The sequence below is a fragment of the Panthera pardus genome, unplaced genomic scaffold (genome assembly GCF_024362965.1).
Source record: "Panthera pardus isolate Hobbes unplaced genomic scaffold, ASM2436296v1 HiC_scaffold_16, whole genome shotgun sequence".
Classification (NCBI taxonomy): Eukaryota; Metazoa; Chordata; class Mammalia; order Carnivora; family Felidae; genus Panthera; species Panthera pardus.
In genome coordinates, this window is record NW_026526721.1 from 33,370,122 (window position 1) to 33,387,161 (window position 17,040).

A 17,040-nucleotide genomic window follows, 5' to 3' on the forward strand; every position below is an offset into this window, starting at 1 on the left:
TATAAAAAGGATATATAGTTTAGATATTTCGTGTGGTTTAGTTTTTTTGCTGTTGGTCTGGCACAATTTACTTAAATCAATGAATTTGAGGATAGTAATGATGACCTAGCAAAGGGCAATTATTCTTTATTGCAAAGTCCTATACCACAATATGCATTGTTTTCTTTATGAAATAGTTGCATGATTATAAGAACTAAATGGTATGCCGTTGTGTATTGCATCTTCTATCATGGCATGTTGTAAAAGAGGAATAGCAGTCAAAGATGGAAAAAAAAAATGTCCCTTATGTTTTTGAAGGAACTAATAGCACCCTTTGGAGTTGCTAATTGGCAAAAATCTGCAACCACGGGCTTTCAAGGTACGGTAACCATGGCAAATTTGCTTTGAAGTTGGCACTTGTGAATATTTGACTTAATTTTCTTTCCAAGTTTGGGGACTGTATGAACAACACAGTAATTCTTTCACAGACAAGTCTCTTTTGAGAAGTCCAATAAATGATTGCCATCACAATAGCTTTGGTTTTCTCTATAGAGGATAAATGAGCTTACCACAAAAAGACTTCTCCTAATGTTTTGTAGTAATTTTTAATCTTTATTCTTTCCATAATATATGGGGTCTGTAGAAAGATGAGGGAAAAAAATTAAAGTCATTGTCTACTACTTACTGTAGAAGGTCCGGCAATAAAGCAGTTCAAATTTCCCAATAGTGGACATATTAAATATCTAACTCAGAAACATAGTGTTTAATTGCTTGAGTCTTATAAATGGAGACCATTCATGAAAAGTCTGTGATCATGTAATAAGATTCATTTGAACATATTGATCTTGTGTTTTCTCAAATTATCAAAAACCAAACAGTATGGTTTATAAATAAAGGTGAAAAATTGTATACTTATAAAGAATTGTTTAAATTTATAATTTAGATTTATATATTTTTTTTATTCTTTTAATGTTTATTTATTTATTTATTTAATTTTTTTAACGTTTTATTTATTTTTGAGAGAGACAGAGACAGATTGCGAGTGGGGAAGGGGCAGAGAGAGAGGGAGACACAGAATCCAAAGCAGGCTCCAGGCTCTGAGCTGTCAGCACAGAGCCAGATGCGGGGCTCGAACTCATGGAGTGTGAGATCATGACCTAAGCCGAAGTCGGATGCTTAACTGACAGAGCCACCCAGGCGCCCCAATATTTATTTATTTTTGAGAGAGAGAGAGAGAGAGAGAGAGAGAGAGGTGGTGGGAAGAATAGAGAGGGAGAGACAGAATCGGAAGCAGGCTCCTGTGCTGACAGGTCAGAGCCTGACAAGGGGCTTGACCCCACGAACTGTGAGTTCATGACCTGACCTAAAGCTGGAAGCTTAACCGACTGAGCCCCATAGATTTATAATTTTTTAGCAATAAAAACCACGTTAAATTTCCTTCTTAAAATTTGTGTTTATCAATATTTTAAATGAAATATGTGAAAACGGTGTTCAGATAAAAGACTCATAGCATATATTTGAATAAGCAGAAATAAGAGAGGGATGTCAAAAAAGAATTTAAGAAAATAGCAAATAGTGAAAATTTTAAGGGTGAATACAATGACTGTATAATACAATAACTGTAATGTGGTCATGTAGTAGGAAAGTATTTTGAAGCACACCTCTGTGTGTTCCATTTCTTCTTTCCTTGCACAGCAGCACTTTCATATTATATCTCAGTAACAGCAACCAAATTTATATTTTGAAATTTTATATAAAGGATGTCTAAATTAATCAGACTGGAAGAATAGACAAACATGAAAAGTTTATGAAACAGAGGCAATATTTATATTAAAAAATAAATGTACATAAGTGTAAGCGTGTTACTGATTTTAAGATGCATTGTATCCTTAGATTAAAACGTAATTGCCTAATATTTAGCAGGTTTTTTTTAGGGAATCATAATCAACCTTATTAATGGAATAGCTATGAATTAATTACTTTCTTAGCAGTTGTTTTTAAATTTTTTTAACGTTTATTCATTTTTGAGAAACAGAGTGTGAGTGGGGGAGGAGCAGAGAGAGAGGGAGACACAGAATCTGAAGCAGGTTCCCAGGCTCTGAGGTGTCAACAGAGTCTGACCCGGGGCTCAAACCCACAAACTGTGAGATCATGACCTGAGCCATGCTAAACCAACTGAGCCACCCAGGCGCCCCTTAGCATTTGTTTTTAAATTCAATTTCTTATGTTTTGTCCCCTCCTTGTTTTTATAACATTTTTGCTTCCTTTCCCTTATGTTCATCTACTTTGTATCTTAAATTTCACATATAAGTGAAGTCCTATGAAATTTGTCTTTCTCTGACTAATTTCAGTTAACATTATACCATCTAGTTCTATCCACGTCGTTTCAAAGGACAATATTTTTTGATTGCTGAGTAATACTCCACTATATATACCACATCTTCTTGATCCATTCATCTGTCAATGGACATTTGGTTCCTAAATATAGAGAACAAACTGAGGGTTGCTGGAGGGGTTATGGGGATGGGCTAAATGTGCAAGAGGTATGAGCACTGGGTGTTATATGTAAGGGATGAATCACTGGATTCTACTCCTGAAATCATGATCAAACTATTTGCTAAGTTGGCTATAAATTAAAAAAAAATATATATATATGTATATATATTTTAAAAAATTAAAAAAAATACATTCAATTTCTTAAAAATGGATCAGAACTGATATTTGTGAAGAAATAGGATCTGACATTCATTATTGTAGTTAACTTTTAAAAAATAAAATAATTTCCTTCTACTTTTTGTTATTTTTTCTTATCTTTCTTTATGTTCAATGACTCAAGTATATGGCATCATAAAATAGCATATTTATTCATGCTTATATATTATTTTTTATACTTTTTGGAAAGTTTATTTATTTATTTTTGAGAGAGAGAGAGAGAACACATGGATGTGCACGTGCAAGTTAGGGTGGGGCAGAGAGAGAGGTGGAGAGAATCGAGAATCCCAACCAGGTTTGGCTCTTTGGGCAGTGTAGTGCCTGACATGAGTCTCTAACTTATGAACCAAGGTCATGACCTGAGCCAAAATCGAGAGTCAGATGCCTAACTGACTAAGCCAACCATGTGCCTTAATGCTTATGTATTATTTTAAATAAATTACTTGAATTAATAAGGGAGTCATAGATCTGTTTGCATTGGACTTTCTGATTAGTAGAATTATTTTTTCAGTTTATTTATTTACTTTGAGATAGAAAGAGCCAGAGCTATATGATAAATGACTAGAAATGTTAATTAAGAAAACTAATAAAAGTATTAGATAAGTGCTTTTTTGATCATACCTTTAAGATAATAAGAAGTAATAATATAAGCAATTCTATACCATTAATCTAAAGCTTTTGATAAACCAACATAAAATAATGATCATGAGGTTGAATACTTTATGACAGCAGGGACTATTGATTACTTATTTTGTATCCCCCAATGTAAAGTCTTCTTAGTAGGTCTTCAGTAAATATTTTTTAAAATAATAGTTTCTTTAAAAAAGCAGCAGCATAGGAGCACCTGGGTGTCTCAGTTGGTTTAGCCTCTGATTCTTGGTTTCAGCTCAGGTATGATCTCGCAATTTTGTGAGTTCAAGTCCAGTGTTGGGCTCTGTGCTGGCAGCATGGAGCCTGCTTGGGATTCTCTGTCTCCTCTCTCTGACCTTCCCTCACTCATACTGTCTCTCTCTCAAAATAAATAAATACACTAAAACCCCCCCACAAAACAAAACAAAACAGTAGTTTAAGCAATAATATAGGGATCATTTTTAAAGGAATAAATTTCTAAAATGTTTTTAGAGTATTCCAAAGTCATAGATTTCTAAGGGTATTGTTAAGAAATCAGTTCCTGCTTCAATGATTTCATATTGTTTCAGAGAACATGTGAGATTGAATCTGGGTTCTATTGTTTCCTGTGAATAATAACTGGACATCTGTTTATTATGCAAAATCTGTGATGATTAGCTTTTTCATCTGTAATTCGAAGGAATAAATTGTACTTACAACACTGGCTTGCTGTGAGAATGAAATTAGTTAATAAGTCTGAAGAGTTTAAAGAGTTTTGAGTCTATTCATTTCAACATAGTTCATATTAAGAGCATTTGTTTGGTAATGAAAGTTCTACTCTATTAAAAGTTGATTTTTTTTAAATTTAGAACTACCTTAATGAGTTCTTAAAAACTGCATTTCTAAGGGCACCTGGGTGGCTCAGTCAGTTGGGCATCTGGCTTCAGCTCAGGTCATGGTCTCTTGGGCTATGGGCTCTAACCCCGCGTCAGGCTCTGTGCTGACAGCTTGGAGCCTAAGGCATGCTTCGGATACTGTGTCTCCCTCTCTCTGCCCCTCCCCTGCTCATGCCTCTGGCTCTCTCTTTCTCTCAAAAGTAAGTAAATATTAAAAAAAAAATTTTAACTGAATTTCTAAATCCATTGAACCATAAATTCATTAAATATTTTGGTACTGCTTCAGTAAAGTATAATTACCCCTTATTTTACTAAACTATTGACCAGCAAATGAATTAATTAATAGTTCCTTGCTTTGCCAAAGATTTTGAAATCTGGCTTTCAAAACCTAAATCATGTAAGACTAATTCTTTACTTATTTGCCACTGCCAAGATTGAATTCTATAAAATTTCCCTTAAAATTCAAATGATCTCGACAGATTCTTTTTATTTATTTTATAACTGCAAAGTTTATACGTTTGTATATAACTACTTTGTATGGTTTCTCAAGATATTTTGGTATAGTTTTTTTTTTTTTTTTTGTCTAAGCATTCTTTCTAGGCTTGTCTTTTTCCATGTATAACACTAGCATTCCTCCAAAGCCCCAAATATAATATAACCACATAAAAGCTAAGAGTCAGATAGGGTAAATTCATTTGAATGTAGTAGTTGACCTTCCCCAGACTTCAGAAAATCTGGATATAGATGGTAACACATTGACACCGACATCTCAATTTGCAGTCAATTCAGTGATTTTGCTCATCACCAGTGTCTTGAACATATATGTGTATAGATAGATCTACTTCATTCAATGTTAGTGGTTGTAAAGTATTCCTTATACAAATAAATTACTGAATTTTTAGTATTTCCATATTTGCTTATAATTAGATTTTGTGATGTTTATGTAGTATATCTTAGAAGTAACATGTGATTATTAATAAGTTTATTGGGGCTGAAGAACCAACATTCACCTGCCAGGTTTTGCTTCTGTTCTGTGTAGACTTCCCTCCCCATCTATTCTGTTGGGCATGGAGATTGGCACACTAGGTAATTAGGGAGCTTAGATAGTCAGTGATGAACTTGTGGACTGTTGCCCTTCCAGTATCAGTAAAAGGAGTGAAAGTAAGTATAAGTTAAAAGGAGCCAAACACAGTAAAGTTTTCAATAAGTATGTGTGCAACTGATCACTTCTTAACCAATAATAGCTTCTGGAATAATATATATTTCCTTCTAAAGAACTAGAGGCTTTTAAAGTCTGTGTCTACAACAATAAATTGAGAGATCAGTTCCTTGCTTCAGTTTCTTTTATAACAATGAGACCATGAAGGGAGATTACATTTTTGTGCCAGTTTTCTGAATATAAACATTTCCCTTAGTAGAATCTAGGCATGTGTCCAACATATTTTACCCTTCCTCTGGGGAAAAAAAATGCTAAGGGCTTAATTTTTTAATTAAGGCAATCATTCCTGGGTTTTTCTTCCCTCAGAATAAACGTTTTTTATAATAGACAATTTCTTGGTCCCATGCCAATTGACTTCTATGTGATAGGTCCAGCAATGTCTGAACCCTCAGAGATGCATCTTAGTTTCTCTGTGGAAAGAGTCCTCAGTTTCTATACAGATGTATTAAGGGTGGGCCCATGACACAAATTTACCATGTCCAAACTTATTTAAATACCATTTACATTTAAACTGGGAGTTTGCTAATAAATGACTTAACAATACATCAAAACTATCTTTCTATCTCATGATTTTGTGGGAACATAAAATATATCATCATTATTATATTTATCATTTATTTGTAAAAGAAAGATGCAAAGCTAAACGCATCAAACTTTGTCAATGAGGGTGAATCCATGGCAGATGATGGGCCGGCCAAAGGCCCTTACCTTTCTAGATGGCTGCACTGTAACTCTAAGTTACTAATAGCAATGAATCAAATTGAATTTAGTGTTCAAGGACTGAAAGCCACAAAACCGCATCAAGCACTATTGATTTTTCTTAAGTGCTGAAGCTTTTAAGGGGATTTTATAAAGAAGTGCGTTGTATAGGTCTATGTGCCATCAATTTTGTTGAATTTTGAAACTTGAATACAGTTTGGGAGAACTAAACAAATGGAGAGACCTTTGGGGTTGAGACAAATAAAATCAAGTTCCCAAACAATTGTTTGGTGGGAAATGGAAAAACACACCACGGACATTCAGTCTTACTGCACTGGAATGGTAGAAACCAGTGAGGCTATTCGATGCTGTCATCAAGGATAAGAGAATAAGGCTAAAATAGCACATGGATTGTCACACTTCACTACTTCCCACGCACAGGAGACATGGCTAGCTCACCAGCCATGTTCACGTGTTCCAGAGCAGCATCAGACATACACATGACAGAAGCCTCACACACACAACTCTTGCATTTACAGTATGTCACCATACTAAATGTGTGTTTTCACTTGCCATTACATGAGCTCCCTCCTTCCTGACAGTTTACTTTATACCTATCTCCCAATACATGCATGGAATACACATTTCCAAGACAACCACTAAATCATATAAATTTAAATTCAGTATGTTTAAACTGTTATCTGATGATGCCTTGAACTAAAACATTTTTTTTTTTATTTTAAGAACTCAAATCCAAGAAAACAATTCAAAACGATCTAAGTGAGGGTGTTACTGCCTTACATCTGTCTTGCGTATATGTTTACAGGGCAAACTTAGAAAATATTGAATGCCTAACACACTAAAGCAGATAGAAACAGAATGAAAGCAAAACTTCGGAAAGTTTTTCTTGGGGAAGGAATAAATATAATGTGTATCATTGAAACTGAACCTCTGTCTACTTAACTTCCATGTATTTTGGATGATAACTGGAGACCCATTATTTTCATCCAAATTCTCCCTTGCATTGTGTTTATATTGATATATCTTGTGTATCTAATAATTCATATTTTTGCAGCCTTTTTCCATAAAAAATGGGTTTTGGAAAAAATTTTATCCTTGACTTTTTGAAGTAAACAAAAGAATAATTTTTATATTTATGAAAGGAAATAGTTTATGGACACTTCTTGGACATTTTTATGTTATAGAAAGAAGACAGTTTTGATTATAAAAAATATCTTCCCATTTGGAATAGATTATTTGGGGAATAATTATATTATTGAGTGGACTATCCATATGGTTTCCTATATAAACAACCTAGATACTCATATCAATTTAAGGTCAGTTGATAATGAACTGTGTAGAAATAAAATAGAAATTTATAAACAAAACCATGAGTTAAATTCTCAAATATATTTAAAGTAATATTTTCTCATTTGGCTATTTATAGCCATAGTTATCATTAATCTGAACTGCTGCAAAAACTTGGAAAAAAATGAATCTATTTCCAATGAAAGCAGATTAATGTTCAGGTTGGAATAAGAGAGCTTTATCCATTTATCTAAGAGAATATATAACACAGACTACCACGAAAGACTCAACCCAAAATTCCTGAGAGAAAAGTACTGAGCATTGCCCACACCACAAAGTATTTTCTACAATTATATGAGGCATTTAAAATAGATCTAGATAAATAATGTAACATCCAAAAAATGTTCATTCTATAAGGAAATTTGTTTTTAATATTTAAATTGATTGCTCTTAAACTATGATATAGTTGTAAAATATTTTTGTTTTTATATCTTATATTTCAAACCTTAGAGTCTGATAAGTACTAAAGGTGATTATTTTATCAAATTTACATTAATATGTGTTTATTCAGTGTCCCAAAGGACAGTAAGGAGTATATTGTTAAAGTATTATTAAATTTGCTTTGGAGGCACCTAGGTGGCTTAATCACTTAAGTGACCCACTCTCGTTTGAGGCTCAGGTAGTGATCTCATGGTTGTGAGACTGAGCCCCCGAAGCTTAGGATTTTCATGCTAAGCATGAAGCCTACTTGGGATTCTCCCTCTCTCTCTCCTTCTCTGCTCTTCTCCCACTTCTGCTCTCTCTCTCTCCCTAAAAATAAATAAATAAACTTAAAAAATAAAAATATTTGTTTTGGAAAGAGTGATATTTGGCAACAAGAGACAACTATGTTTTATGTGTATGTGTGAAGTCACAAGAGAATATAGTAAACTTTAAACAGTATGTTCATTAACTTTGTGATTAAGACTTTTAAGAAAGCATAATCATTGATTTAATGTTAATCTAGAAGAAAATGCATTCAGATATTACAGACAAAATTTGAAGCTGTTCTAGAAAGAACAATGAGATTAAGGAATGGAAATATGATGGTTTTCCTTCCAGAAAATGAGTACTGTTACAGAACAGTTTTAGAGCATTCTTTCAGCTAAATTGTGGAAAATAGTTGAAAGATGAGGATTCAGCCATTTTCACTGAAGTCTCAATTATTAGGAAAATGTTTTGCTTTTATATGGTCATTGAAGAAGGAAAATATTTTGAATGATAAGGCAGTCTGGAAGATGTAACTTTTTCCACTAAACAAAAATTGCATCTGTCCCCCAAAATGAGGATTAATTTTAGATCAAAATTGGAAAATAGACAATAGAAAGAAAAGAGAACTGTCAGTTGAGAAAGTGGCCTCTTAATAGCTTCTGTTAATGTACCTTTCTCTGAAATATCAGAAATAGAGTAAAAAAGAGCTGTATTTAAGATGTATCACTTCTGTTAAGGGTCATGACTATTGTCTAGTATGTTGGAAATTATTACATACTTACTGTGATCCACATAGATCACCATAGTTGACATGAAACTTTGTATTTCCCTGTACAGAGCTTAGACAGAAAGCCTCAGTAGAAAAAAATTAAGTAGACTTCAATCTAGTTTTTTTTTTTCTTAATTAAATCCCATCATTCCTCAGGTCAATTCATTATTTGATATACAGCTGCGGTACAGATAAGATTGCATCTCAGTTTTCCAAAGATGATCCACCTGTCTTAAAGCTCCAGCATCCTCACAAGAAGAGAACAGTTTACTTTCTCTTTGATGGTGCCCATCGTTAGCATGGGAGTTTGGCAATCATTTGGATTCAGTATACACATTTGTCTGCTATGCACCTAGCCTTCTGGGGGTTATGGTATAACTTCCAATTTATCACATCATGACTCAGGCTACTGCCATTTGCTGTGAGGAGTAAGCACTCTGGTTCTAATTCTCAACTAAACTTTCACCTGGGAAATGGAAACTCAGATTTCCTAGAACTTCACATAAGAGCCCTGAAAATGTTTGGAGATAGTCAGCAACGCCTCCTATAAACGTTCCATGAAACTTTTTTTTTTTAATTTTTACTTTCCCTGTATTCAACTGAAGGGACCATATAAGGTTTTCATTTATGGCCAGAGATTCAATGTTCTCTTACCCTCAAGTTAATTATATTATAAATAAACCCTGCTTTGTTTTTTATAACTATTCAATTTTCTCTACAAATTATTTTCATTTTCCTCCAGGTCAATGTTCTTTATGATCTTAGTAGTGTTGGTAATTCCTATAGTTCACAAATACTTCCAAATCTGTGATAAGTGCTTTTTAGCATGTCAGTTAAGAATTTGGGTCATTGCTTCATTATTCGTTAAAGAGATGCTGGGGGCAACTTGGAAAGGAGAATAGAATACAGTTTTACTTTCTCACATTATTGATAGGTCAGACATGGATATTCCTCAGAAAATCTTACACTATCTGAGGGCTTTTTAGTCGTAAGTCTTAAACTGCTCTTTTTAATAGGGTTTCCCACATGCATATAATATTTGGAATCTATTTATACTTAAGATATAGTCACTGGTTTTGTGAAATTCAGATGTAAGGGGGATCCTGTACTTTTTATTTACTACAACAGGTGACCTTTATATTAATTTCTACTATCTTAGTCTATTTAGACTGCATAAAAAAAAAAAATACATAGGCTAGTTAGCTTATAAACACTAGCAATATATTCCTCACAGTTCTGAAGCCTGGAAGTTCAAGATCAGGTGGTTGACTCCTGTGTCTGGTGAGAACCAGGCTTCCAGGTCAATGAATAGCCCTCTTTTCCCTGCAACCTCACCTAATGGAGGGGGCAAGGAATTTCCCAAGCCACTTTTATAAGGACATTAATCCAATTCACGAGAGGCCTGTCCTCATGAGCTAGTCATTTCCCGAAGGTTCCACTGCCCAGTACCATAAACTTGAGGTTAGGTTTCAACATATACATTCTGTCAATGACAACTACCATAAAAAGTACCACAAACTGAATGGATTAAAACAATAGAAATTCATTATCTCAGGGTTCTGTACTCTAGAAGTCTGAAATCAAGCTGTCGATAAAGCCATGTTCCCCTTGAAACCTGGGGAGTTACCTTTTCCGAGCTTCTGAGATTCGCCAAGTATCCTTGGTGTTCCATACTTGGAACACATACTTGGGTTGCATACTTGAAATGTTACAACATTGCAGTCTCTGCCTCTGACTTTACTGGTGTTTTACCTTGGTGTGTCTGTTCCTGTGTTTTTCTTCTCTTCTTATAAGGACACTACCCTCCTCCAATATGTATGACTCCATTTTAAATAAGTACATTTATAATGACTGTATTCCCAATAATGTCACATCATGAGATAATGAGAGTTAAGATGTCAACATATCTTTTGGGGGCATAAAATTCAGCTCATAACAATTCAATTTACAAAGCTATTTCTCTTTACAGAAACAGAATGTGGCTTCTTATTTTGAATTAAGAAACAACAACTACCTGTGTTAAAAATAGCTCAGTTGTTACCTATATCCCAAGACTCCAAATAGGAGTTAAAGTGCTTTTGAATATTAAGTTGACTAATGTATTTTGTTCAAATTAATAAGCATTTTTCTTAAGAGATAGGATGATAAGGAGTTTGTCAATAATAGTTAATGTTTTTATAAAAGCCAAAGTAAACATTTCTGATTTATTACCCCAAAGTCATGAAGATTAGTTGATTTCTATGCCATGTTGTTAAACATAAATTTCATTTGTCAGTTATCGAGATTATGCTAAATATATATTATTATGTTCAATAAAAAGAATGATGATGATACAGACATTATCTCTTGTAACTTCTAGTCTGATAGGCAAGATAAATGGGGACATAGCAAAAGATATAATCATTCAACTGTCATTACAGGTACATCAATACAAAGATATGATCAAAAGGAAAAAAAAAAGCTAATTGCCCATTTTTAAGAGATGTAATACTCCTTGTTATATAGCGGTTGCTGTCAGATCTTCTTCAGAGAATCAAGAAGTAAATAATTCAAAACATGAGAAAAAAACTAAGTTATGTCTATTGTGGCGTTATTATCATAGTGAAAGTTGAAATAATCTAAAACAAAAGTATGATAATGCAAATATGACATACTTACTTGGTTTATTTTACATACAAACGTATACAAGCATATGTAAAACTTGGGAAAGTAATAAACAGGACTAGAATTTTGCATATTACTTGAAAATAATATATTTCTTCTTAATTTACCAACATTTGAATTATAACAGATGTGATTAGAAAAAAATTAAGTTCAGTTTTATATTTTTCAGGTCTATGAAATTTTATAACTAAGAAATTACAGAAAATAAGCTTCTGCATAAACATTTGTTATAAAAGATATATTCAAAATAAAGCACTACAGATTTCAGAGAAAATCACACTGTATTCAAGAGATTACATTCTTGCTCTGAAACTCTAGTTATTTCAGGCTACTCTAGTAGTAATCAAAGAAACTGGATCCATTAACAGAGAGAGTGAAAAATATGGTATATATCAGCGAAAAATAATCCACTAATGAAAATTTACCCATTATGAATGTGAAAATCCTAATAATATTTCTCCCTCATTTTTGATACAATTAAATAGCATTTAGATTTCTCCATTGATATTCCTTTTCTTATGAATATAACTGAAGAGGTAAAGTTGAGCTATGATGTCAACATGATAAATATTTAAGGTTTATATGTCACTTTGTATAATTATCCTTATGATTCTTGGTGAGTCTAAGTGATTCATTGTGCTGCTGTCTGTTTGTCTTGAAATACCAACCCTCTATTTCTCCTTATAATGCAATTGGCAGGATCATAGCATTTCTTAACACCAAGAATGGTTAATAATATTCCTTTGTGTGATACCATTAAAATATGCTAACTAAGGTAAATTTGAGGAAGAACACAAAGACACTTCGAAAGGTTATGATCTATGACAATCCACAGCTTTAGAGCTGGTTTAATTGAATTAATTGTTGCTCAGAAGAAACTGAGGAACAAAGAACACACTGACTGGATGTTTTTGTGGAAAAATTTTTGACCTTTTCAATATTAGTGCATTGATTGGCAGATTATTCTATCTCTCTCACACAACAAAAGATAGGAAAAGGTAGAGGTGATATTTGAAAATATAGAAAATTTATGCAAAAATGGAAGCTTCCACCTCTGAGAGGAATCAGAAAGAATTAATAGCATATATATACATTTTGTGTGTCTTGTTATGACAATAAAATATTCCAGTGTGTCTGTCCATCTTTTACCTTAAGAATATTGCATTATATAATATTCTCAATTTATATTAATTAATTTATATGGAGAATATTACCCAATAGCTTCATTTTGTTCAGTGATATCACTGGTCTAAAAAATTATTTTTTTTCATTTTTCTGTTTTGCAATTCTAAATAACTGTTTTATGAGTTCATAATTTTTTAACTCAGTTGTCTCAATCTATGTCTTCCACAAACACATTCCCTAGATAATCATGAGGCAGAAATCAAATCGCACCACATGAAAGGTGACAACAGAGTAGTTGGAGAGAAGATTTATTCTGGCTGAGCAGAGCAGGGAAGGCAGGATAAAAAGAGGTGGTAATCAGGTTGAGTGGAGTTGCTTATAATTCCCAAAACACTGTGCATTTTTATCCCTCCTAAACTTGATAGTGGCTATTTAATATTGGAATTTCCAGCCTCCATTGTCTTGTATTCTGGTCAAACTCCTACTCCTCTTACAAAGGCTTGGCTGTCATCTTCTCTGTGAATTTTTTTTTCTAACCTTTTCAGATCAAATTAAGCATTGCTCTTTGAATTCCCCACTACCAAATTGCACGCAAGAGCTACAAAATATAATTTACCATACTGTGTGGTAATTTTTTTTATGCCTGTATCCGTGACAGAATGAGCCTTTTTTTGGTCAGGGGTAGTGTTCTTCAACATTACATTTTTAGTGGTGGAGAGTTGGCATTCAAACAAAGTTTTGTTTTATGTTTTTAAAAATGAAATAAATGCAAAGGTATTCATTAAGATTTAATAGAGCATTTTAACCTTATTTTCTTTAATTTTGCAATGCTGTTCTCTGTATAAGTGAGAATTTTTATTCTGAAAATGCATTTTAAATATTCGAGTTACATGATGTGATTTGATTCAATAACAGTGAAAGAGAAATTCATAATGCAGTATGATAGACCCCAAACACCCCCATATCAGACAGCTTTTTGTTGAAGAAACACAGGAAAGAGTATAGGAAGATAACAGTGAATGCTTCAAGAATCATCTGAAATGCCAATATGAATTCTAATGCATCTTGAATGCTAACTGACAGGTAAATCCTGATTCAGAAATGACAACAGAGACAGGAAACAAAGATGGACAGTCAACGTCCATCTGGCATTTGGCGTTTCCAATTAATGTTGATTTTTGTTTGTTAACTGATACTGTTGTTAGACATTATAATTGTAAAGAGTAAAAAGAAATATATTTTATATTTCATGTACCCCATATATTTTTTTCATGTACCCCATATTTAGTAACACTTCACAGTCAGATGTCAATAAAAGTAGACAGAGAAAAAGACATTTCCAAATGTTTCTATTTATATTGATGAGTTGTTTTTTTCTTAGCACTAGAGGAAGTGGTCACATACTTTGATATACTTACATTGGTTCTTTAATATTTTGATACCAAACTTCTTAATTTTTTGTTTTTATTTTTAAACTTAAAAAATGTATTAATTTTTGAGAGAGAGAGACAGAGTACAAGCAGGGGAGGGGAAGATAAAGATGGAAACACAGAATCCGAAGCAGGCTCCAGGCTCTGAGCTGTCAGCACAGAGCCCGATGTGGGGCTCGAACTCGTGAACCGCGAGATCATGACCTGTGCTGAAGTTGGCCGCTTAACTGACTGAGCCAATCAGGTTCCCCTTTTTCTTTTTAAATTTTTTTTCAATGCCAAACTTCTTAATTATTATCATAAAGACCATTTGTATTTTTCTAGTAAGACATGAGATGGAAAAATATCAGTGACAGGATGAAATAAGGTATTCCATAAATTGAAGAGTAAGTACATAAATATGTCAAAAGGAATAGAAAAATAACGAGACAACAACAAAAATAGTCTAATTAAGACCAAATATGGCATATAGAGATTATAATTCTCAACAGTTCAAGGTTCTGGGTATCATACATCTAGTAGATGCTTCTCTGTAAGTTCTTAGGCATAAAGAAAAGGTTACTAATAATAGAATATATCATTGTTGGAGTTTGAGAGGGGGTGCTAAGAACTTTAAAAATGAATTCATTTTATGATTCAGTTTTTAAATAAAAGTCAACTTTTACTTTACTGTTTATTAGAATGATCTGATTAATAGGTTTTAAGAATGGCCTTATCTTCAATATACATTCAACTCCACAGATATTCAATTCTATAAAAATAAAGACAGTCAATGGGCACGTGGGCTGTTCCCATAATTTGGCTATTGTAGATAATGCTGCTATAAACATTGCAGTGCAGGTATCCCTTTGAATTAGTGTTTTTGCATTCTTTGAGTAAACACCTAGTAGTGCAATTACTGTATTGTAGGGCAGTTCTATTTTTAACGTTTTGAGGAAACTCCATAGTGTTTTCCACATTGACTGATGAATGGATAAAGAAGGTGTGGTGGAATACTGCTCAGCCATAAAAAGAACAAAATCTTGCTACTTGCATCAACATGGATGGAGCTGGAGAGTATTATGGTAAGTGAAATAAGTCAGTAGGAGGAAAAAAATACCATATGTTTTCACCATATGTGAAATTTAAGATACAAAACAAACAAGCAAAGGGGAAAAAAAGAGAGAGAGTCAAACCAAGAACAGAGTCATAACTATGGAGAATAATCAGATGGTTATCAGAGGGGAGATGGGCAGAGGGGATGGGCTATTTAGGTGATGGGGATTAAGGAATGAACTTGTGATGAGCATTGGTTGATGCATGGAAGTATTGAATCACTGTATTGTGTACCTGAAACTAATATTATACTATATGCTAACTAACTGGAATTTAAATAGAAACTTAAAAAAATAAAGACATTTTCTGTATAAGCTTTCCAACCCTATGTTTTTCAAACCTTAGCTACAAAATTTTCAATGAATCTTCAATCCCTTTCTCTATAATAAAGTTTCTTAAGCATCTACTCTATTTCAGATGAACTCTGTCAGATGGTGTGGATAAAGAATAAGAACATATATCCAACTTCCTCAGGAATTTCACAGCTTACAAAATAAGAGATGCACACAACACCAATCACTGCATATTGTGGTGACTGTAAATCAGAGTAGCTCTTTCTTTCCCTTGGCCATTGTTGAAACATTTTTTTTAAATTAAAGAAAATTCCCTTTTATTAACACAAATAAATGAAACTGACAAAATATCTTATTTGAAAAGTTGATGCTTATTTATCACCTGATTATTTGAATAAACATTTTAAAGAATGTTCTTAATTTTGACATAATCTTTTATCTTATTTTGTTTTTAAATTACAAAGATTTGAAATAAACCCAGCTTAATAAATATTACTTTAACCTTACCCAAGGTTTCTATGTTTTTTCCTTTGTTAATGCTAAGGTAAATTTTAGATTGACTGTAAATAGATCAATAATGTTTTTACTACTCATCTTCATGGAAAAAAAAAAAGAAGTCTTTAATTCATGAGGGAAAAATCAATATAATGAAACATTTTCCTTAGCTTAAATAGGAGCAAAATCTTGATAACTATTTGTTTACTTAATTTTTTGCTTGCTTCAGACACAGCCTGAATGCAGTATGTTGTAGGACTAGATAAATAGGGCAAACACTCAAATGTAACAGTGTGTTCCAGTTCACTAGCAAAATTTCCCAAAGCAGGATCTGTGATCCAAATCACATTCCATGTTCTCTCACTAGGCAACTGAAGTTCAAAATCCTTAAGAAATTGCTTGGTCACCTTTAACGAATAGCATACCAATGGAAATGATGTGATGGGAAGAGTGAAGACTTTGGTTACAACACCTGTACTTCCATCCTTGATCCCCTACAAATGGACATTCAACTCTGAGAAGTTGTTTAACCCTTCAGCTTATCCAGAAACAATCACAATATTGGTGCCATCTCTTTATCTTTCTTACAGGATAGCATAGCCTTATAAATACAACTACTTGTGATTTATTTTTTTTTTTTACTTCTTTTTTGTAAGTGTATTTATTTATTTTGAGAGAGAGAGAGCTGTGTGTGAGTGACGGAGGGGCAGGGAGAGAGAGAGAGAGGAGAGGGAGAATCCCAAGCAGGCTCTGTTCTGTCAGCGCGAAGCCCGAGTGGGGCTGGGTCCTGAACCTTGAAATCATGACCTGAGATCAAGAGTCCGATACTTATCTACTGAGCCACCCAAGCGCCACTAGTTTTTACTTCTAATTAACTTTTGAAAATTATCCATTCTAGTTCAACTATTCAGAGATACAATGTTTTAAAAATGTTAAAATGTTTAAAATGTTTCCTTTTTTTTTAAAAATGTTTTTAAAAATGTTTTTTTTTTAATGT